This window comes from Phodopus roborovskii, unplaced genomic scaffold (assembly GCF_943737965.1).
Source record: "Phodopus roborovskii unplaced genomic scaffold, PHOROB, whole genome shotgun sequence".
NCBI classification, from domain to species: Eukaryota; Metazoa; Chordata; class Mammalia; order Rodentia; family Cricetidae; genus Phodopus; species Phodopus roborovskii.
In genome coordinates, this window is record NW_026126651.1 from 11,132,836 (window position 1) to 11,145,692 (window position 12,857).

The window sequence follows — 12,857 nt, forward strand, 5'->3', positions numbered from 1 at the left end:
AAGGGCAGGGATTGTGTCTTCTGCTGGAGGAGGGCAGGAGCAGTTGAGTGGTTCCCGAGCCTGTGTCTGTCTCCCGGAGCACTTGGGTGACCCAAGGTGCCGGACCTCAGTCCCGATGAGAGAGGCGTTATTGAGTTTTCACTCATTTTGTTCAGCTTTTCCAAGGAATGTTTTTTGGGAATCATCATCGATCCAAGCACTCTGCAGTGCCCTTGCACAGAGCTATTCAGCACTGACAGGCATGGACTTCATGGGTGTTGGTGGGGTGCAAGACATATCAACAGGGGACCCGGCTTGGGATTGGGAACACACTGCCATGGACCCGTGAGGGCAAGGGGGCAGGAAATCGAGGCCTCAATCTGCTATGTGTACGGGCAGGCCAGGGTGCACCCGTGGCCAGTCCTCGCAGCACCACCAAAGCCCTAGAATCCTGAGCCGATGGGACACGTCTTTTGTGGCTTACCTTCTTCTTCTGGCCTTCTGGGGACTGTCACGAATACCGAGCAACTTCACTGGAGGCTCAGGCGGGAGCCTCCAGCTCTGGCAAAATGATGTTGGGGATCCTCTTAGGCACTCCGGCCACGCAGGACACAGAATGGGACACTCCCTGTGAACACATAAAAGCACACGCCACCGTTACACTGGGAACTCTGCATCTTTGACTGGAAGGGGTTGGCCTGCCTGGTCTCCGTGGGATGATCAGATCACGTCTGCTCTCTCACCACACCTGCTCTGCCCAAATTCCAGCATATTTTTGCCACACTGTGGATGATTTCGTCCCAGGGGATAAGAGCTTGCCCTTGCCCATTTGACCTCCTTGGCCGTTAAGAGGATCGTTGCCCATCTGTGTAGTATGCCACTAAAATTCTGGATTGACAGGACAGCCACGTATGCCCAGAACAGAAAGAACAATCTTCAAGGAATAGCCGTGGTCCACTACTGAAATCCTCATCCCTGAAGCACTATCCGCTTCAAATACCGACAAGTGCAACATCACCTCGCTGTCTCCACGTCCATGGCCGCACTGAGCCTTCGCCCCCACCACGACTCCCCTTCCTCCTCCTTTCAGGAGACACCTTTCTCACCCAGGTGGGCATCTACATACCCACCCATATTTTCCTTCCAATGGAAACCATCTGTCTGTCCTGGCAATGACCTGAGGGGCATAAGTTCATTCCACTATTAAAAGTCCTCTTAGGCCTACACAACCATAGACGGCAGACTCTCTAGGACACCCAAACGTAGGTCCTTAGTCTATTTCTCTGTCTCTTGTCTCTGTCTCGTCTCTATTTTGCTCTGTCTCCTTCTCTGTGTCTTAATACTTCATTTTCCTGAATGATGGGTGTCGCTCTGGATGCCTAGCAGGATACCACAATCAGACTTCAGGTGTGACACAATGTTCTAGAGTCCATGAAATAGGTCTGCAACTGGGGAACCTGCATATGTACGTCCTGTATTGTGGGCCTCAGCATGAACACTCTAGGTGGGACTGGAGTCTCCCAAGACACGGTGCAACTTCAAGGGTTCAAATGTCCACATATGGAACCTAGCATGCCAAAATTGCTTTGGAGAATTGGTCCAACACGTGAAAAGAAGTTTGGCCCACTCTTAAACCGCAGGCTCAAACCCAAAGGCCATTCGTCAGATAGGCTCCCGAGACGTCCAACACACAGGGCCTCTGCGAGCAATGGCACACTGCTGAATAGCACAGAACACGATACCTGACTAGACATGCATTAACCTTGCCTGGAGGCCTCCGAGGCCCTCTAGCACCTTGGAAGTCAGAGGACATCCTATGCACTGTTTGCCCTCCGCGGGGAGGGCCACAAGTGTAAACTCATTATCCAAGGGAAGGGCCATACCAACGAACGAATCCACCTTGCCTTTTGTATCCAGGCCAATGCCTAAATTTCCTTCAGGTAGAGCAATCCCTCCCGTGTCACTTAGCGCCTTTCCGATTGCCCCACTCAGGATGCCCAGGCTGGCTATCAATCTCCCGTGGCATTCATCCCACTCACAGCTTTGGATCTACTCTCAAGTGGTTCATGAGCCCTGACTACATTGTAGGCATGCCAGAACTCAAACCCTGACCATCTTCCTTCAGCTCCCTGACAGATTCCTGCCTTCAACGCAGTAAGAACTATGGCCGTGGGCTCACAGTACCCGGCCCTGCTCACCTCAGTGTCTCTCAGCAGCCACGGCGCAGGGCTACAAGGCACTTGAAGGCATCTGAACCAAACAGCACGGGCTTGCAGGCCACTCTGGGCAGGCCCACGGAGTGCGGACCCTGCTCTTCCTGCTCCAGTATCACAGTAGGCAATCTAGCTGAGGGCCTCTGCATGGAGCCGGCCGACATCCCTACTGCCTCTCAGGATGTCAAGTCAACAAGAGCAAGGGAGGATTGCCAGCAAGTGCCAACCCTTCTGTCTTCACCACGACCCGACCGCGGTTGTGAGCAGAGAGGGGCAAAGGACCAGCCCAAGGGCAGGGATTGTGTCTTCTGCTGGAGGAGGGCAGGAGCAGTTGAGTGGTTCCCGAGCCTGTGTCTGTCTCCCGGAGCACTTGGGTGACCCAAGGTGCCGGACCTCAGTCCCGATGAGAGAGGCGTTATTGAGTTTTCACTCATTTTGTTCAGCTTTCCAAGGAATGTTTTTTGGGAATCATCATCGATCCAAGCACTCTGCAGTGCCCTTGCACAGAGCTATTCAGCACTGACAGGCATGGACTTCACGGGTGTTGGTGGGGTGCGAGACATATCAACAGGGGACCCGGCCTGGGATTGGGAACACACTGCCATGGACCCCTGAGGGCAAGGGGGCAGGAAATCGAGGCCTCAATCTGCTATGTGTACGGGCAGGCCAGGGTGCACCCGTGGCCAGTCCTCGCAGCACCACCAAAGCCCTAGAATCCTGATCCGATGGGGCATGTCTTTTGGGGCTTACCTTCTTCTTCTGGCCTTCTGGGGACTGTCACGAATACCGAGCAACTTCACTGGAGGCTCAGGCGGGAGCCTCCAGCTCTGGCAAAATGATGTTGGGGATCCTCTTAGGCACTCCGGCCACGCAGGACACATAATGGGACACTCCCTGTGAACACATAAAAGCACACGCCACCGTTACACTGGGAACTCCGCATCTTTGACTGGAAGGGGTTGGCCTGCCTGGTCTCCGTGGGATGATCAGATCATGTCTGCTCTCACACCACACCTGCTCTGCCCAAATTCCAGCATATTTTTGCCACACTGTAGATGATTTCGTCCCAGGGGATAAGAGCTTGCCCTTGCCCATTTGACCTCCTTGGCCGTTAAGAGGATCGTTGCCCATCTGTGTAGTATGCCACTAAAATTCTGGATTGACAGGACAGCCACGTACGCCCAGAACAGAAAGAACAATCTTCAAGGAATAGCCGTGGTCCACTACCGAAATCCTCATCCCTGAAGCACTATCCGCTTCAAATACCGACAAGTGCAACATCACCTCGCTGTCTCCACGTCCATGGCCGCACTGAGCCTTCGCCCCACCATGACTCCCCTTCCTCCTCCTTTCAGGAGACACCTTTCTCACCCAGGTGGGCATCTACATACCCACCCATATTTTCCTTCCAAGGGAAACCATCTGTCTGTCCTGCCAATGACCTGAGGGGCATAAGTTCATTCCACTATTAAAAGTCCTCTTAGGCCTACACAACCATAGACGGCAGACTCTCTAGGACACCCAAACGTAGGTCCTTAGTCTATTTCTCTGTCTCTTGTCTCTGTCTCGTCTCTATTTTGCTCTGTCTCCTTCTCTGTGTCTTAATACTTCATTTTCCTGAATGATGGGTGTCGCTCTGGATGCCTAGCAGGATACCACAATCAGACTTCAGGTGTGACACAATGTTCTAGAGTCCATGAAATAGGTCTGCAACTGGGGAACCTGCATATGTACGTCCTGTATTGTGGGCCTCAGCATGAACACTCTAGGTGGGACTGGAGTCTCCCAAGACACGGTGCAACTTCAAGGGTTCAAATGTCCACATATGGAACCTAGCATGCCAAAATTGCTTTGGAGAATTGGTCCAACACGTGAAAAGAAGTTTGGCCCACTCTTAAACCGCAGGCTCAAACCCAAAGGCCATTCGTCAGATAGGCTCCCGAGACGTCCATCACACAGGGCCTCTGCGAGCAATGGCACACTGCTGAATAGCACAGAACACGATACCTGACTAGACATGCATTAACCTTGCCTGAAGGCCTCCGAGGCCCTCTAGCACCTTGGAAGTCAGAGGACATCCTATGCACTGTTTGCCCTCCGCGGGGAGGGCCACAAGTGTAAACTCATTATCCAAGGGAAAGGCCATACCAACGAACGAATCCACCTTGCCTTTTGTATCCAGGCCAATGCCTAAACTTCCTTCAGGTAGAGCAATCCCTTCCGTGTCACTTAGCGCCTTTCCGATTGCCCCACTCAGGATGCCCAGGCTGGCTATCAATCTCCCGTGGCATTCATCCCATTCACAGCTTTGGATTTACTATCAAGTGGTTCATGAGCCCTGACTACATTGTAGGCATGCCAGCACTCAAACCCTGACCATCTTCCTTCAGCTCCCTGACAGATTCCTGCCTTCAACGCAGTAAGAACTATGGCCGCAGGCTCACAGTACCCGGCCCTGCTCACCTCAGTGTCTCTCAGCAGCCACGGCGCAGGGCTACAAGGCACTTGAAGGCATCTGAACCAAACAGCACGGGCTTGCAGGCCACTCTGGGCAGGCCCACGGAGTGCGGACCCTGCTCTTCCTGCTCCAGTATCACAGTAGGCAATCTAGCTGAGGGCCTCTGCATGGAGCCGGCCGACATCCCTACTGCCTCTCAGGATGTCAAGTCAACAAGGGCAAGGGAGGATTGCCAGCAAGTGCCCACCCTTCTGTCTTCACCACGACCCGACCGCGGTTGTGAGCAGAGAGGGTCAAAGGACCAGCCCAAGGGCAGGGATTGTGTCTTCTGCTGGAGGAGGGCAGGAGCAGTTGAGTGGTTCCCGAGCCTGTGTCTGTCTCCCGGAGCACTTGGGTGACCCAAGGTGCCGGACCTCAGTCCCGATGAGAGAGGCGTTATTGAGTTTTCACTCATTTTGTTCAGCTTTCCAAGGAATGTTTTTTGGGAATCATCATCGATCCAAGCACTCTGCAGTGCCCTTGCACAGAGCTATTCAGCACTGACAGGCATGGACTTCACGGGTGTTGGTGGGGTGCGAGACATATCAACAGGGGACCCGGCCTGGGATTGGGAACACACTGCCATGGACCCCTGAGGGCAAGGGGGCAGGAAATCGAGGCCTCAATCTGCTATGTGTACGGGCAGGCCAGGGTGCACCCGTGGCCAGTCCTCGCAGCACCACCAAAGCCCTAGAATCCTGAGCCGATGGGACACGTCTTTTGTGGCTTACCTTCTTCTTCTGGCCTTCTGGGGACTGTCACGAATACCGAGCAACTTCACTGGAGGCTCAGGCGGGAGCCTCCAGCTCTGGCAAAATGATGTTGGGGATCCTCTTAGGCACTCCGGCCACGCAGGACACATAATGGGACACTCCCTGTGAACACATAAAAGCACACGCCAGGGTTACACTGGGGACTCCGCATCTTTGACTGGAAGGGGTTGGCCTGCCTGGTCTCCGTGGGAAGATCAGATCACATCTGCTCTCTCACCACACCTGCTCTGCCCAAATTCCAGCATATTTTTGCCACACTGTGGATGATTTCGTCCCAGGGGATAAGAGCTTGCCCTTGTCCATTTGACCTCCTTGGCCTTTAAGAGGATCGTTGCCCATCTGTGTAGTATGCCACTAAAATTCTGGATTGACAGGACAGCCACGTACGCCCAGAACAGAAAGCACAATCTTCAAGGAATAGCCGTGGTCCACTACTGAAATCCTCATCCCTGAAGCACTATCCGCTGCAAATACCGACAAGTGCAACCTTACCTCGCTGTCTCCACGTCCATGGCCGCACTGAGCCTTCGCCACACCATGACTCCCCTTCCTCCTCCTTTCAGGAGACACCTTTCTCACCCAGGTGGGCATCTACATACCCACACATATTTTCCTTCAAAGGGAAACCATCTGTCTGTCGTGCCAATGACCTGAGGGGCATAAGTTCATTCCACTATTAAAAGTCCTCTTAGGCCTACACAACCATAGACGGCAGACTCTCTAGGACACCCAAACATAGGTCCTTAGTCTATTTCTCTGTCTCTTGTCTCTGTCTCGTGTCTATTTTGCTCTGTCTCCTTCTCTGTGTCTTACTACTTCATTTTCCTGAATGATGGGTGTCTCTCTGGATGCCTAGCAGGATACCACAATCAGACTTCAGGTGTGACACAATGTTCTACAGTCCATGAAATAGGTCTGCAACTGGGGAACCTGCATATGTACGTCCTGTATTGTGGGCCTCAGCATGATGACTCTAGGTGGGACTGGAATCTCCCAAGACACGGTGAAACTTCAAGGGTTCAAATGTCCACATATGGAACCTAGCATGCCAAAATTGCTTTGGAGAATTGGTCCAACACGTGAAAAGAAGTTTGGCCCACTCTTAAACCGCAGGCTCAATCCCAAAGGCCATTCGTCAGATAGGCTCCCGAGACGTCCAACACACAGGGCCTCTGCGAGCAATGGCACACTGCTGAATAGCACAGAACACGATACCTGACTAGACATGCATTAACCTTTCCTGAAGGCCTCCGAGGCCCTCTAGCACCTTGGAAGTCAGAGGACATCCTATGCACTGTTTGCCCTCCGCGGGGAGGGCCACAAGTGTAAACTCATTATCCAAGGGAAGGGCCATACCAACGAACGAATCACCTGGCCTTTTGTATCCAGGCCAATGCCTAAACTTCCTTCAGGTAGAGCAATCCCTCCCGTGTCACTTAGCGCCTTTCCGATTGCCCCACTCAGGATGCCCAGGCTGGCTATCAATCTCCCGTGGCATTCATCCCACTCACAGCTTTGGATCTACTCTCAAGTGGTTCATGAGCCCTGACTACATTGTAGGCATGCCAGCACTCAAACCCTGACCATCTTCCTTCAGCTCCCTGACAGATTCCTGCCTTCAACGCAGTAAGAACTATGGCCGCGGGCTCACAGTACCCGGCCCTGCTCATCTCAGTGTCTCTCAGCAGCCACGGTGCAGGGCTACAAGGCACTTGAAGGCATCTGAACCAAACAGCACGGGCTTGCAGGCCACTCTGGGCAGGCCCACGGAGTGCAGACCCTGCTCTTCCTGCTCCAGTATCACAGTAGGCAATCTAGCTGAGGGCCTCTGCATGGAGCCGGCCGACATCCCTACTGCCTCTCAGGATGTCAAGTCAACAAGGGCAAGGGAGGATTGCCAGCAAGTGCCAACCCTTCTGTCTTCACCACGACCCGACCGCGGTTGTGAGCAGAGAGGGGCAAAGGACTAACCCAAGGGCAGGGATTGTGTCTTCTGCTGGAGGAGGGCAGGAGCAGTTGAGTGTTTCCCGAGCCTGTGTCTGTCTCCCGGAGCACTTGGGTGACCCAAGGTGCCGGACCTCAGTCCCGATGAGAGAGGCGTTATTGAGTTTTCACTCATTTTGTTCAGCTTTTCCAAGGAATGTTTTTTGGGAATCATCATCGATCCAAGCACTCTGCAGTGCCCTTGCACAGAGCTATTCAGCACTGACAGGCATGGACTTCACGGGTGTTGGTGGGGTGCGAGACATATCAACAGGGGACCCGGCCTGGGATTGGGAACACACTGCCATGGACCCCTGAGGGCAAGGGGGCAGGAAATCGAGGCCTCAATCTGCTATGTGTACGGGCAGGCCAGGGTGCACCCGTGGCCAGTCCTCGCAGCACCACCAAAGCCCTAGAATCCTGAGCCGATGGGGCACGTCTTTTGTGGCTTACCTTCTTCTTCTGGCCTTCTGGGGACTGTCACGAATACCGAGTAACTTCACTGGAGGCTCAGGCGGGAGCCTCCAGCTCTGGCAAAATGATGTTGGGGATCCTCTTAGGCACTCCGGCCACGCAGGACACAGAATGGGACACTCCCTGTGAACACATAAAAGCACACGCCACCGTTACACTGGGAACTCCGCATCTTTGACTGGAAGGGGTTGGCCTGCCTGGTCTCCGTGGGATGATCAGATCACGTCTGCTCTCTCACCACACCTGCTCTGCCCAAATTCCAGCATATTTTTGCCACACTGTGGATGATTTCGTTCCAGGGGATAAGAGCTTGCCCTTGTCCATTTGACCTCCAAGGCCTTTAAGAGGATCGTTGCCCATCTGTGTAGTATGCCACTAAAATTCTGGATTGACAGGACAGCCACGTACGCCCAGTACAGAAAGCACAATCTTCAAGGAATAGCCATGGTCCACTACTGAAAACCTCATCCCTGAAGCACTATCCGCTGCAAATACCGACAAGTGCAACCTCACCTCGCTGTCTCCACGTCCATGGCCGCACTGAGCCTTCGCCACACCATGACTCCCCTTCCTCCTCCTTTCAGGAGACACCTTTCTCACCCAGGTGGGCATCTACATACCCACCCATATTTTCCTTCCAAGGGAAACCATCTGTCTGTCCTGCCAATGACCTGAGGGGCATAAATTCATTCCACTATTAAAAGTCCTCTTAGGCCTACACAACCATAGACGGCAGACTCTCTAGGACACCCAAACATAGGTCCTTAGTCTATTTCTCTGTCTCTTGTCTCTGTCTCGTCTCTATTTTGCTCTGTCTCCTTCTCTGTGTCTTAATACTTCATTTTCCTGAATGATGGGTGTCGCTCTGGATGCCTAGCAGGATACCACAATCAGACTTCAGGTGTGACACAATGTTCTAGAGTCCATGAAATAGGTCTGCAACTGGGGAACCTGCATATGTACGTCCTGTATTGTGGGCCTCAGCATGATGGCTCTAGGTGGGACTGGAATCTCCCAAGACACGGTGAAACTTCAAGGGTTCAAATGTCCACATATGGAACCTAGCATGCCAAAATTGCTTTGGAGAATTGGTCCAACACATGAAAAGAAGTTTGGCCCACTCTTAAACCGCAGGCTCAAACCCAAAGGCCATTCGTCAGATAGGGTCCCGAGACGTCCAACACACAGGGCCTCTGCGAGCAATGGCACACTGCTGAATAGCACAGAACACGATACCTGACTAGACATGCATTAACCTTGCCTGAAGGCCTCCGAGGCTCTCTAGCACCTTGGAAGTCAGAGGACATCCTATGCACTGTTTGCCCTCCGCGGGGAGGGCCACAAGTGTAAACTCATTATCCAAGGGAAAGGCCATACCAACGAACGAATCCACCTTGCCTTTTGTATCCAGGCCAATGCCTAAACTTCCTTCAGGTAGAGCAATCCCTCCCGTGTCACTTAGCGCCTTTCTGATTGCCCCACTCAGGATGCCCAGGCTGGCTATCAATCTCCCGTGGCATTCATCCCACTCACAGCTTTGGATCTACTCTCAAGAGGTTCATGAGCCCTGACTACATTGTAGGCATGCCAGCACTCAAACCCTGACCATCTTCCTTCAGCTCCCTGACAGATTCCTGCCTTCAACGCAGTAAGAACTATGGCCGCGGGTTCACAGTACCCGGCCCTGCTCATCTCAGTGTCTCTCAGCAGCCACGGCGCAGGGCTACAACGCACTTGAAGGCATCTGAACCAAACAGCACGGGCTTGCAGGCCACTCTGGGCAGGCCCACGGAGTGCGGACCCTGCTCTTCCTGCTCCAGTATCACAGTAGGCAATCTAGCTGAGGGCCTCTGCATGGAGCCGGCCTACATCCCTACTGCCTCTCAGGATGTCAAGTCAACAAGGGCAAGGGAGGATTGCCAGCAAGTGCCAACCCTTCTGTCTTCACCACGACCCGACCGCGGTTGTGAGCAGAGAGGGGCAAAGGACCAGCCCAAGGGCAGGGATTGTGTCTTCTGCTGGAGGAGGGCAGGAGCAGTTGAGTGGTTCCCGAGCCTGTGTCTGTCTCCCGGAGCACTTGGGTGACCCAAGGTGCCGGACCTCAGTCCCGATGAGAGAGGCGTTATTGAGTTTTCACTCATTTTGTTCAGCTTTCCAAGGAATGTTTTTTTGGGAATCATCATCGATCCAAGCACTCTGCAGTGCCCTTGCACAGAGCTATTCAGCACTGACAGGCCTGGACTTCACGGGTGTTGGTGGGGTGCGAGACATATCAACAGGGGACCCGGCCTGGGATTGGGAACACACTGCCATGGACCCCTGAGAGCAAGGGGGCAGGAAATCGAGGCCTCAATCTGCTATGTGTACGGGCAGGCCAGGGTGCACCCGTGGCCAGTCCTCGCAGCACCACCAAAGCCCTAGAAACCTGAGCCGATGGGGCACGTCTTTTGTGGCTTACCTTCTTTTTCTGGCCTTCTGGGGACTGTCACGAAAACCGAGCAACTTCACTGGAGGCTCAGGCGGGAGCCTCCAGCTCTGGCAAAATGATGTTGGTGATCCTCTTAGGCACTCCGGCCACGCAGGACACAGAATGGGACACTCCCTGTGAACACATAAAAGCACACGCCACCGTTACACTGGGATCTCCGCATCTTTGACTGGAAGGGGTTGGCCTGCCTGGTCTCTGTGGGATGATCAGATCACGTCTGCTCTCTCACCACACCTGCTCTGCCCAAATTCCAGCTTATTTTGCCAGAAAGGTGACACCTTTCTCACCCAGGTGGGCATCTACATACCTGTCCAAATATTCATTACAAGTGAAACCACCTGTCTGTCCTGTAGTGGACTTACTGACAAGTGCATCCTTGCTGTTTCCAGTCCATGATCGTACTCAGTTCTTGCCAGGTTTACCAGCCACTCCATCCCTCTGCTTCCTCCTCCTTTCAAATGGCATCTTTTTACCCAGGTGGCCATCTACATACCTGCGCATAATTTTTTTTTACATTGGCAACCTTGAGTCTGTCCTGCCAATGATCTTATGGGCATAAGTTCATTCCACTCTTAACTATCCTCTTAGGCTACACAACCATAGATTGCATGCTGTCTAGGGTAATCAAACATAGTTTCTTAGTCTCTGTCTTTGTGTCATATCTATTTTGCTGTCCCTCCTTATATATGTCTTAATATTGTTACTTCACTTTCCAGATCTATGTGTGTCTCTCTGGTGCCTTCCAGGATAACACAATCTGACTTCAGGTATGATACAATGTTCAAGGGTCAATAAAATAAGTCTAAAACTGTCGATCTTTCATATGTACATGATATCATCTGCTCCTCTGCTAGAGATGTTTGATCCTCAAGGGTTCCCAATGACCAGATATGAAGCCTTACATATCAAAAATCCTTTGTTGAATTCTTCTCCTGCATGAACAGAGGTATGTCCCACTCTTAAACCACAGGCTGTAACTTGTATGGCATTTCTCAGATTTGATCCCGGGCTGGCAAACACACAGGGCCTCTGGGAGCAATGGCACACTGCTGAATAGCACAGAACACGATACCTGACTTGACATGCTTTAACATTGGTGGATGCCTCTGAGGTCCTCTCACACCTTGGAACTCAGAGGAGATCCCGTGCATTGTTTGCTCTCTTCGGGGAGGGCCACAAGTGTAAACTCAATGTCGTAGTGAAATGCCATACCACTGAATGTCTCAACATTTCCTATTCTATCCAGGTCAATGCTTTTACATCATTCAAGAGATTAATGTTTCCCTTATCATTAGGAAATATGTCCCAGTTCTTACAGACCTTGATTTCATCCCATGGGATAAGAACTTTCCTATACCCATTTGCCCTCCTTGGCCTTTAACAGAATCTTCATTCAATATTTGTAGTATACCAATAAACTTCTGCAAAGACAGGACATCCAGTTAATTTAACAGCAACATGCATTATATTTATAAATACTTTTGGCCCTCCTCTGAGTAATTCTCCCTTGAATCCCTGTCCACTGGACTCACTGATATGTGCTACCTCACCTTTCTGTCTCAATGTCTATGCTCATACTGAGCTGTGGCCAGTTTTACCAGACAATCCATGCATCACATTCCATTTCCTCCTCGTTTTCATCCTTCCTTACCATTTTTTTCACACCATATGGGCATCTACATATCTCTGGAAATGCTGCTATAATATATGTCATTCTGTACTGCCATTGACTTGTTGGGCTTCAGTTCATTCCACTTAACATTTTTTCTTAGGCCAGTCAACAAGAAAGGGCATGTAATGTAGGGCAATCGAACATCATTTCTTAATCTCTTTCTCTGTCTCTATTTTGCCCTGTTCTTTCTCGATGTCTCGCTATTTCTGTTTCCTTTTTTTTTTTTTTTTTTTTTTGTCTGTGTCTGCCTTCCAGTATCATTCATTCTAACTTTTCATACCACAGCATGTTCCACCAATAGGTCTATTGTGGATACTGCAACTGTACTTTACTTCTTATGTTCTTACACATGGGTACTCTTATTGAGGCTGTAGTTTCCCAAGGAAGGTACATACTCAAGTGTTACCATTGACCAGAAATGCAACCACTCAGATAAAGCACAAAATACAATACCTCAGTTTCACTCATTTTGTTAAACTTTTTCTAGGATAGTTTTATAAGGAATCATCAATCCAAACATTTTGTTTCATGGTCAGTGAATGTTTTTGGAATTCAACAATTATAATACATGCTTCTTTCTGGAACATGTTTTCCAAATATTTATTGATAGTACATTTCCCTCTCACTTTGCCTGTTTGTACTCAGAATTTCATTTTGCTTCTGTTTATAAGAAATTAATTCTTAAGACCTTCCCTATCCATTTTCAGTTCACAGTAAATCATCCTGTTATTTTCGGATCCTGTTATTTTTGTATGTCCTATTTCTTGTATATTTCTGT

At 51.1% G+C, this 12,857-nt stretch overlaps 5 non-coding genes across 5 annotated transcripts; all 5 read right to left on the reverse strand.

Moving 5' to 3' along the window:
- Window positions 1-101: 101 nt before the first annotated feature.
- LOC127214025 (small nucleolar RNA SNORD116) lies at window positions 102-194 on the reverse strand. Its single transcript, XR_007833748.1, has one exon. It is a non-coding gene; the product is annotated as a small nucleolar RNA SNORD116 (small nucleolar RNA).
- Window positions 195-2,581: 2,387 nt separating this feature from the next.
- On the reverse strand, window positions 2,582-2,673 carry LOC127213973 (small nucleolar RNA SNORD116). Its single transcript, XR_007833699.1, has one exon. It is a non-coding gene; the product is annotated as a small nucleolar RNA SNORD116 (small nucleolar RNA).
- Window positions 2,674-5,059: 2,386 nt separating this feature from the next.
- On the reverse strand, window positions 5,060-5,151 carry LOC127213974 (small nucleolar RNA SNORD116). Its single transcript, XR_007833700.1, has one exon. It is a non-coding gene; the product is annotated as a small nucleolar RNA SNORD116 (small nucleolar RNA).
- A 2,385-nt stretch (window positions 5,152-7,536) lies between these two features.
- LOC127214026 (small nucleolar RNA SNORD116) lies at window positions 7,537-7,629 on the reverse strand. The gene has a single exon (XR_007833749.1). It is a non-coding gene; the product is annotated as a small nucleolar RNA SNORD116 (small nucleolar RNA).
- A 2,386-nt stretch (window positions 7,630-10,015) lies between these two features.
- On the reverse strand, window positions 10,016-10,108 carry LOC127213971 (small nucleolar RNA SNORD116). Its single transcript, XR_007833697.1, has one exon. It is a non-coding gene; the product is annotated as a small nucleolar RNA SNORD116 (small nucleolar RNA).
- Between the last annotated feature and the right edge of the window lie 2,749 nt (window positions 10,109-12,857).